The 10,241-nt window shown below is 32.9% G+C and overlaps 1 long non-coding RNA gene across 2 annotated transcripts; it reads left to right on the top strand.

Annotated features, from left to right (window-relative positions):
* Positions 1-1,441: 1,441 nt before the first annotated feature.
* LOC130462627 (uncharacterized) lies at positions 1,442-6,027 on the top strand. Of its 2 annotated transcripts, none has more exons than XR_008923182.1 (3): positions 1,442-1,721; positions 1,877-1,936; positions 2,072-6,027. It is a non-coding gene; the product is annotated as an uncharacterized lncRNA (long non-coding RNA). The 2 variants fall into 2 exon arrangements; XR_008923183.1 differs by having other exon boundaries at positions 1,868-1,936.
* Positions 6,028-10,241: the final 4,214 nt, after the last annotated feature.

Below are 10,241 nucleotides of genomic sequence, written 5' to 3'. Positions count from 1 at the left end.
TTAATTTCCGTTTCGAACAAATATTTAATATTTCCGTTTCCGGAATTATTTTCCGATTCCGATAATTTTTCCGATTCTGACAATATTTCCGTTTCCGGCAATATTTCCGATTCTGGCAATATTTCCATTTCCGATAATAATTTCCGATACGTACCATGTTTCCGTTTCCAGCAACATCTACGACTTGGATAATATTTATATTTCCGATACGATCCATATTTCCGTTTCCGGCAATATCATCGTTTCCGGAGTATTAATTTCTTGCCTGTGACGATCTCAGCTCCCACTGAAACCAAGATCCGTCGATTCCGAATATTCATAGATGGAGTATTTAATGCCATTAAATACTTGATCCGTTTACGTACTATTTGTGTGACCATACGGGTTCAGTCAAGAGTAAGTTGTGGATTAATATCATTAATTCCACTTGAACTGAAGCGGCCTCTAGCTAGGCATTCAGCTCACTTGATCTCACTGAATTATTAACTTGTTAATTAATACTGAACCGCATTTATTAGACTTATCATAGAATGCATACTTGGACCAAGGGCATTATTTCCTTCATAACGAACACCCGCGGTCTCCGTCATATCAACCAAGCCACTTGCATCCTCTTCGTAGCAGCCACCAATATCTTACCCTCATGGTCACGAATTACCGCCCCCATTCCTACTATCTAGGGGTGAGCAGAAATACTAGGTACCCGGTCCCGGACCTGGAACCGCAAAGGACCCGACGGGTCCAGAACCAGAGCCAGTGCCGTTGGGACCGGTTCTGGTTCTAAAACTTTTGAACAGGTCGTAAGCGGTTTCAGTTCCGGATCAAGATTTTTAGGACCCGGTACCCAGTGGGTACCCGTTGGTACCCGTTTTAGTACCGGGTACCTAGTGGGTACCCGTTGGTACCTTAGTAGTATATGTGCAAAAATCATCCACCATACGAAGAAAGCCCGCTACCGTCACACTCTGGTTCACACTTAATTGCTCATGGATAAATTTTTGCGGCAGAACCATATACCCCATGCTACAACCATGATTCATCGTACCTCCGTCATCCCGTAATTGTTCATCCACCAACATACCTTCGTACCCACCTTACCTTCTAGGACAACATCCACCATGTCTTTAAGATCACTATGGTCCCATACATTCCTAACAGACTCACATTCAAATAATACATGTGTGATTGATTCAACCTCGACCCCGCAACACTGACATAGTTCATCTTGTGCAATGTGACGTCGATATAATACCTTCTTTATGTATATATATATATATATATATATATATATATATATATATATATATATATATATATATATATATATATATATATATATATATATATATATATATATATATATATATATATATATATATATATATATATATATATATATATATATATATATATATATATATAACCTCCCTTAGGATGAGAACCTAGCTTATAATGAGAACCTCTCACAACCGTTAGATTATGACGAAACAGACGGCTGAGATCATTTCATGCATTAATGATGCGCGTTAACTTCTCTCTCTTGATTGAGCTGACAACTTCTCTCTCTTCAACTAACACACTCCCTCACCCACTCACGTTAATTTCTCTCTCCTCACTTGAATTCACACACCCTCATCTCTCTCCTCAACAAATTTTCTTCAAAATCACTTGCAAAAACGGAAATTACATCGTAATTTCGCGAAGATTGCTGAGATTTAGAGGTATGTTTACATAATTCTTTCGATTTTGTTGCTTTTTTTTAATGTCGAATTTGCTCAAATTTCTGCAAATTCTGCTCAACTTTCTACGAATTTTGCTCGAATTTGTGCAAATTACATCACATCATGTTAACCCTACTGTTTTGAAGAATTTGCAGCTTGAAAATTGCATTTTCTGGTGCCGAAGCTTTGATTTTTCTGGCGAATGAACTACTGAGGTATTTCTCTCTCCTGTCTTTGTTTCAGAACTTTTGTTGTTTGTTTTTTTTTTCTTCTTTTTTTGTAAACTTTTTTTGTGAAATTTTTTCAGAAATTTTTTAGGTTTTATTTTTCCTGTTTATTTACTTTAACAGGAAAAATGTCGAAAAATGAGACAAATCCAAAACAAGGTAATGTAGCCTAATTTTTGTTTACTTTTGATAATATTAAGTTTACCATTAAAGTAATGCTTTGTTTACTTTTGAAAACTGAGATGATCTAATTTTTCTAGTTTTATGTTTTCTGCTGTTATGCTTCTTTGCTGAGAAAATTGCTTCTATGGAGCTATAAGCTATCACTTATTTTTTTATGGTACATTATTACTTTTTATATACCTTAATTGATGATATTGCCGAGAATAATTGATTCTAGATTTTGGGTTTAATATTTTTAGCCATGAATAGTTGGTTGAACACTAGAGGAAAAATCCTTATAAGTTGCTCAACAAAAGTTACCCTTATCAAACAAGTGCAACCTTTAAGGAAAAAAAATTAAAAAAAAAAAAATTAATTAAAATCTGAAAATATGCCACCCATACAAGCGCAGCCTTAACCTAAGAACTAAAAAAAAAAACAATGCTCTCTCCTCCCTGTCACAGCTCCTGCAAAACGTCCTCCTTCTCAGGTGACCGGCGAAGCCACCGGCGAAACCACACTCACACACTCGCACCCTCTCTCCTCCTTCTCAGGCGACAACAGAGGTGTTCTTCCCCACTCAATTCGAAGAAAACAATTGCTGAAGGCCGCCGAATTTGCACTACCAAAGCTTGCGAAAATCCTACTTGCGATGAAATTGGTGATTGCTGCAAATTTCTCAATCTTCCTTACCATAAAGAGGTTCGATTTTATTTGTAATTTTGATCGTCGTCTTCAATTTTGCTTTTTAATTTCGTCTGAATTTTATTGGATTCATTTTGTTAATTTCGTTTGAATATTTTTCTGTTTTCTGCGAATATTTTGTGATTATGTGCGCCAAGCTATATAGATTTCTCATGATTATTTTTGGTTATGTAATGAACAATAATTTGAGGATTGATGCAACTGAACTAGGGATATTTTAAATAAAAGATGAAAATATCGATAGAATCAACTGGTCACAATTCAACTTGGAAATAATTGATTACCTGTTTGGCGGTGTTACATTGAGAAAATTGTCTAAATGTTTGTCTTGTTCACTGTATAGGCATATATATAGCTTTGAAAGGATGCAATTTTCTTTTTCTTATACGGTAACACCTTATCATCATTGTTTGCTGTGTGCAAATTGGTAATTTATGGAATTGGAAAACTTAGAATTTATGCTCATTGTTCAGCACACTCCAGACAGTCTTTAACCCCGACGTTTCATGTATGAAAGGAACCATCAGTATGTATGTCCGTGGTACATTATGGTGTGTACTCGTGTTATTAGCTACATTTGAACCATCATTTGTATGTCCGTGGTACAGTCTTTAACCCCGGCGTTTCTTATTCTCTTGCCTGGTTTTGGTGTTTTCAATTAATGGTTGGTTTAAGTTAGTATTGAATACTAAGCATTGGCAGGGTCGTGTATAGATACTATCATTAAAGGCTCATGTATAGAGACTATCATTAAAGTGGTCAATTTGCTAGGCATTTCAGGAATCTTGTTCTCTGTTTTTGTTATTATTAGCATGTAGTAGACTAGCAGTTCCTTACTCCGTAATATTCACAGCATTTGTATTTAAGTAGCTTCCTTATTATATTTGCTTGTTTTCTTCATAATCTTATTAGTTTTCCCGTGTTTGCTTGTAGTTATTAAGTTGTCTCGGTTGTTATGTTAGTCTTTAATGGTTAGTTCTATATGTTTTATTCTCTCTTAGTTTCACATGAGTATTTCTTTTTATGTTTAGCTTAGTTACTCTTTATTTAAATTTCTTTTCCAATGGTATGACTTTTATTTTAGTGGTTGGTTCATGCATAGGCTTAATTATGCCTCTTTAAATTAGTGTAATTGTTTTCTTAGGATTTGTTAGTAGTTCATACCTGTTGCCGTCAGTAGGTCGGTCTTTCATTTGCTACTTCATATCTATAATAATTGCTAGTATTAAATCGCTTCTTAGAGTTGGTAAATTTATCATGTTTAGTCTGTATCTTCTATTTTATGGGCCTTTGAGTTAGCTTTATGACACTTAGTGGAATCAGAGCAATCACAACCTTATAATTTTGCTTTAACAGTAGATCAGAAAGGTTGTTTTTATTGTGTAATGTGTTAGGTTTACTGACAGTGTGTTATATTGTTTGGGGAATCTTATAAGTAACGATGATAAACAAGTATGACGCTAGATGTTCATTTAAGAAATTTATTGTCGGGAGTTTATAATTAGCCTAGCTCATACCTGATTTTGATTGTCATGTTCGTACTTGCATACCTCAATATAATTATTGCATGTTCGTAGCTCTTGTGGGTTTTATGGTTATATTACTGAAGGGAAACTAACTATTACATTCGGGAACTCGAGAGAAAGCATCCAACCTAATTGTTCACTACTCATTGCTTAAAACCAGCAAAATTCTTATGTTCTTTGGTTAAAATAGCTTCTGCATAGTCATGTCCTATAATTTGTAAATTGCTAGCTGTTAGTTCATAATAATCTCTTGGTGTGGCTGCTGGGATTTTCAGAGTTTATAATTTTAGACTTTAGAACTTTAACTAGTTTTCTGTAGCTTAGATTGAAGGAGTTCTAGTTTTAGGTGACTGATATTATAGTGGCTAATAGTATACATATATTGATTATGGTGTTTTGTGAAGGATTTGTTTCTTAATATATTAATCTTTGCCCACTATATTCTTCCTCCTGCAGTAAGATAATTAAAAAGCTTTACTACTACTTTTTGGCCTACTTTTTTTTATTTTTTTATTTATTTGTTCAAATGTAAATAAAAACTCTAAAGCTGATCTATATGGGTTTGATTGTTAAGGTCCTTGGTACTCCTAATGCTTTGTTGCTATCCCAGATAGTATAAAAAGGGTACTTGGTTGAACTAGAATATTGCAGATCACGTTGATATCAAGCATGGTAGATCTGAAATATATTGTCTAAATGTGTTCTTATCCGTTAAAGCTTTCGGGATCATGATTTATTCTTCTCACTTAATCTGGACAGTAAACTCTCATTTTATGAAAATACATTCTAGCACCTGTCTCGTCGAGGTATTATTATGTTAGGACCTAAAAGAAATTTATCAGTTAAATTTAGGTCTGATCTGACCGTGTTTAAAGAATTAGAGAAGACTTATCCATGTTTGTTTTTCCGTGTATGAACCTTTTTACCTCAATTTATTAATTTATATAATCAGACATTTATAATTAGATTTCATGAACTAAAATTATATTATGTCTTGAGCATTTTATGGTTCATCTAGCTTAAATTAGGATTCTCTTTGAAATTTTGAATAATCTGGAAAGTTGCTTAGTTGGGCTTGAACTATAAGTTTGTTTAACATGTTCATTGTTTCTTTTCGAATCAGATTATGTAGTCATATGGTCATAGTGTAGTTATCCCAAAAGTTTCCCTAGTTTCTCTACACATTACATTTGATAATCTAATCAGATAGATAGTTATTTATATGTACTTCAGCTACAGATATTTATGTCTTTAGTTTTGCATGAGCACTGACCCTCAACTTGAGCGTATAAGATTGTACGTAGATTTTCTAAACAACGCAAGGCTGGAGCAACTGCTTGAAATATTTCAAAACGAATATGAACTAGAAGAAGAAGATCCACTTCTAGGAGAAGTCTGGGCCTCATGAATGGTACTCTGTCCAATATAGCAAATTTTTATCTCCAATGCAATGTGTTTTTTGTTGCTATTTAATGCACTTGTAAAACTATTTTGGTTTGTTGAAAGAACACAATGTTCAATTCATGGCTTTCAGCTCTGACAAATGCTGATAGTATATTTTTGTTAGGGGACTCAGGTCCTCCTTTTGTATATGGGAGTTACACCATGTGTATGTGAATGATATTTTTGTGAGGGGCAGTGCTTGTCGTGAGAATTTTTTGTGGTAGTTGCTACCTTTTTTGTCAACTTTACTTTGCCTCTTCAGGTTTAGTTTCTAAACTATATCCCGCGGTTTCCGTTTTCTTTAACTTGTCCTAAATTCATTTGCTGGCTATTGAAATTACATTTGCAACTTTGTGTGTGTTTTATAAACTGTTTTGTTTTTAGCATGTAAACGCTGGCCTGATTGCAGGTGAAATCACTAGTCAATGACGCAAAGGCTGGGAATCCTTTAAATGTCGCCCGGAAATGCTTCTAGTACAAATGCTGCTTCTAGCAATTCAATACCATCCATGTTCCCTGCTGGGAGTGCACCTCCACTCTCACCGAGAAGTTGGGATCGAAAATGCCATTTTTGGCCATAAATGACCTATATCGACCCAAATGACCAATAGGCGTGCATAACGAACTTAAAATGAGTCTTATAAACATATAACTAATCATATGAATCATGAAAAGCGTTTAGAATATGGAAATATGTTCGTTTGTTGGTAGTTGGGATCGAAAATGCCATTTTTGGCCATAAATGACCTATATCGACCCAAATGACACATAGACGTGCATAACGAACTTAAAATGAGTCTTATAAACATATAACTAATCATATGAATCATGAAAAACGTTTAGAATGTGGAAATAGGTTCGTTTGTTGGTAGTTGGGATCGAAAATGCCATTTTTTGCCATAAATGGCCTATATCGGCCCAAATGACCCTTAGGCGTGCATAACGAACTTGAAATGAGTTTCATAAACATATAACTAATCATATGAATCATGAAAAATGGTTAGAATGTGGAAATAGGTTCGTTTGTTGGTTGTTGGGATCGAAAATGCCATTTTTGGCCATAAATGATCTATATCGACCCAAATGACCCATAGGCGTGCATAACGAACTTGAAATGAGTCTTATAAACATATAAATAATCATATGCATCATGAAAAAATTTTTAGAAAGTGTCCTTAGGTTCATTTGTTGATATTTGGGATCGAAAATGCCATTTTTGGCCAAATATGATCTATATTGAGCCAAATGAGCCTTAGATGTGCATAAAGAACTTGAAATGAATCTTAGTACACTCAGAAAGTTGTTTTTGCGACCAATATAATTTCTGTTTCGCATATGAAACTTAATTTAATTTATTGGTTTGCATGTACGTTGTTCTTTTAAAGGTTTTCAAAACTCCAAGGGAGGAGCCCTTTACCAAAGAGGAGTTGGATGAAGTTCGAGACAAGTGGGCTATTTACTCCAACGATTGTAAACTACCCTCAGTGTAATAAATAGAGCAGAGTTGTAGTTATTCGTGACTCTTACATTATTTTGTTATTTATCAATTTAATTAATTACATTTGAATTAATTCGGTAGTATTGTTGGAAATTTGAAATTTATATCATTTTTGAGAACTGTCAACCTGATGTTTGGTGAAACAGTATTCTATAAATTATAAAGCAGAATTTTATATTGCAAAATCAGAAATTATATTGCAGAATATCCGGAATTATATTGCAGATTTTTTTTTTTTTAAAAAACTCAAAAGTTGCCTTTGTTTGCAACAAGAGCAACTTATGTGAAGCTTATAAGTTGCCCTTGTTTGCAACAAGGGAAACTTATAAGATTCACATAAGTTGCCCTTGTTGCAAACAAGGCCAACTTATAAGCTTATAAGTTGCCCTTGTTAAGGGCAACTTTTAATAATTTTACAAAAGTGACCCCCTCATAGGTGGCACTTATAAAGGGCAACGTATAAGCCTATTTTAAGGGCAACTTATGATGTTTTTTCCTCTAGTGGAATTTGGTGAGCTCTTCATATTAATGTCACATGTTCTTTTAGTGTCAGATTTTGATTTCTATTATTAGTATGCTGATATGTCTGCTTAGATTTTTCAAATTTGGGTACTGTTCTGATATTATGTTTTCCGTTGTTCTGCTTATTTGCTTCACTTTGAAGTGGTTGTTAGCCTGTTAGTTTTGTCTGTTGTTATTTGTTACTCCAAGTGTCTTTTTGGTTATGAACTAGTCTAATAGCACCATTAACTCAGGCAAATAAGCTAATCATTAATCAAGTAATGCTAATATTTCTGGATAGCGGTAACTTGATGTAGTTGGGGGGCAGGGATTTCTGTGTTTTCGGCTTGTTATCGAGGCAGGGCAGTAGGCAAAAATGGGGTTCCTGGTAACCAGTAATTAGTGTAGTGTTAGTTTTAGGTTCTTTTTGCACTTTCACAAAATCAGTAAATCAAGTAAATCAAAAATTTTAAAAAGTAAATGATATATACTTAAAAGTAAATAAAAAAACTAAAAAAGAAATCTAACCATCTGTTTACTTTTAAATATAAATATTCTTAATAGGGACGAGTAACTTGGTAAGTTAAATCATTATAAGAACTCGAGTTAATTCCTTTTGTATCCGTAAAAAGAATGTACTCATAGGCAACATAGTAATTAAGTTGTGCCATAACAGCATCAAAAATGTCGATGCAGTAACCATTAACTTTTGTTTGAAGATTCTAGTACATTATTCATCCCATTATTCAAAATCGAAACATAATCTTCATAATAGGGACGAGTAATTTACTTTCCTGTTTTTCTTCCATGAATTTTGATTTAAACTCCAACATGTTGAGTGTCTCGCCCTGTCCAACAACTTTTGTTTATAAGCTTTACTTTTAAATTAGTTCCATTTCCTTTTTTTAGTTATTTATCTACTTTTAAGGAACTTGAGAATTTGTTTATAAGCTTTACTTTTAAATTACTTTTAAATGAGATGAAAATGAGGTTTTGTTTTTAATATTTAATTTTAAATTAGTTCCATTTACTGTTTTTAGTTATTTATCTACTTTAAGCAATTTGAGATTTTGTTTATGTGAATTACTTTAAATCATATCCACTTACTTTTAAAATAGTTGCATTAACTTCTCAGAGTTAATTATCTACTTTTGTTAATTATGTCGTGGCTTTATTTGGTACAGGTAAAAAGAAACGAAATGATGAAGATGAAGAATATGTTCAAACAAATTCTGAAGATTCTGAAGATAAATTGTCTCCAATGAAAAGGCAGAAAACAAAGAAGGAGAAGATACAAGTGCATGCTATTAAACAGTTTAAGACAGCCAAGCATGTAGTCATAGACACCGATAATGATAATGTTGACTATGACGGTGAGCTTGTTATTGGAAACACACATTGCAGACCAAATGCAATTGTTGATATGTAATACCCCATACTTTAAGGCATTTTATTAATAATTTTATGCATTTTTTAATATATATTTGATAATAAATTATTTTGGAGGGAAAAATATTCAAATATTTTGGAGGAAAATATTCAAATGTCTTAGAGGGAATATTATTTTCAAAACTGAATTTAAATTATTATTTTCGGATTTTATTAATTCCTAATTCTATTAGGAATCAATTTTGGAGAAAAAGAGTTTTAATAAACTTAAAATTATTTTATAAATCCGAAAATTATGTTTAGTATTTTATAAAATCATTTTTATGGTATAAGATATTTATGAGAATATATTTCAGATTTATTTTGGGAAAATAAGATAATTCTATTTACAATTGGAATTTAAGAGTTTTACCAATTCAAAATTTTCTTAAAATCCTAAATCTTGGATATAAATTCCGAAAATTTCAGGATATATTCTAAATAATTATTCAAGCCTCTGTTTAAAATTTCGTGATTTTATCTTTTGTATTTCTATTTTAAACAATTTTTTTGCTCTAAATTAAATATCACCAAAATCATGACTAGATTCAGAATCCTATCATAGCTTAATCACCAACCACGGCTATACCTCTTAGGGTTCTATTTTAACCCTAACCCTAATCCTATACTTATAAATACCCCTAATTCATTCATCATTCCTCACACCAAAAGTTGAGAGCTTTCCCAAGCCCGCTCTTAAACTTCTTCTCCCTCTTTGGCTCTAAACCTTCTTACCTAAAACCCTTATACCACCACCACGACACCCCGTCGTGCACTCCTTTCCGCCAACGTCTATCTCTTGGTGTCGTGACTTCCACACCCCAATTGTTTTCAAAGCTTTCTCTTTTACGCTCAGTTTTTACTATTTAAACTCTTCTAAATTAATGTCGTAATTTTTAAAAGTGTATTTTTAAACCACGAGTTCGAAATTTTGATTTATAATACTATTATTATGCATTCATAACTCATGAATATTAAGTCCATTAGATTTATTTTTATTAATTTAATTGTTTAATCATGAATTAATTAG

This window comes from Spinacia oleracea, chromosome 6 (genome assembly GCF_020520425.1).
Source record: "Spinacia oleracea cultivar Varoflay chromosome 6, BTI_SOV_V1, whole genome shotgun sequence".
In the NCBI taxonomy this organism is placed as follows: Eukaryota; Viridiplantae; Streptophyta; class Magnoliopsida; order Caryophyllales; family Amaranthaceae; genus Spinacia; species Spinacia oleracea.
Note: the sequence above shows the minus strand (reverse complement) of the source record. Positions and strands in the feature narration are given on the sequence as shown.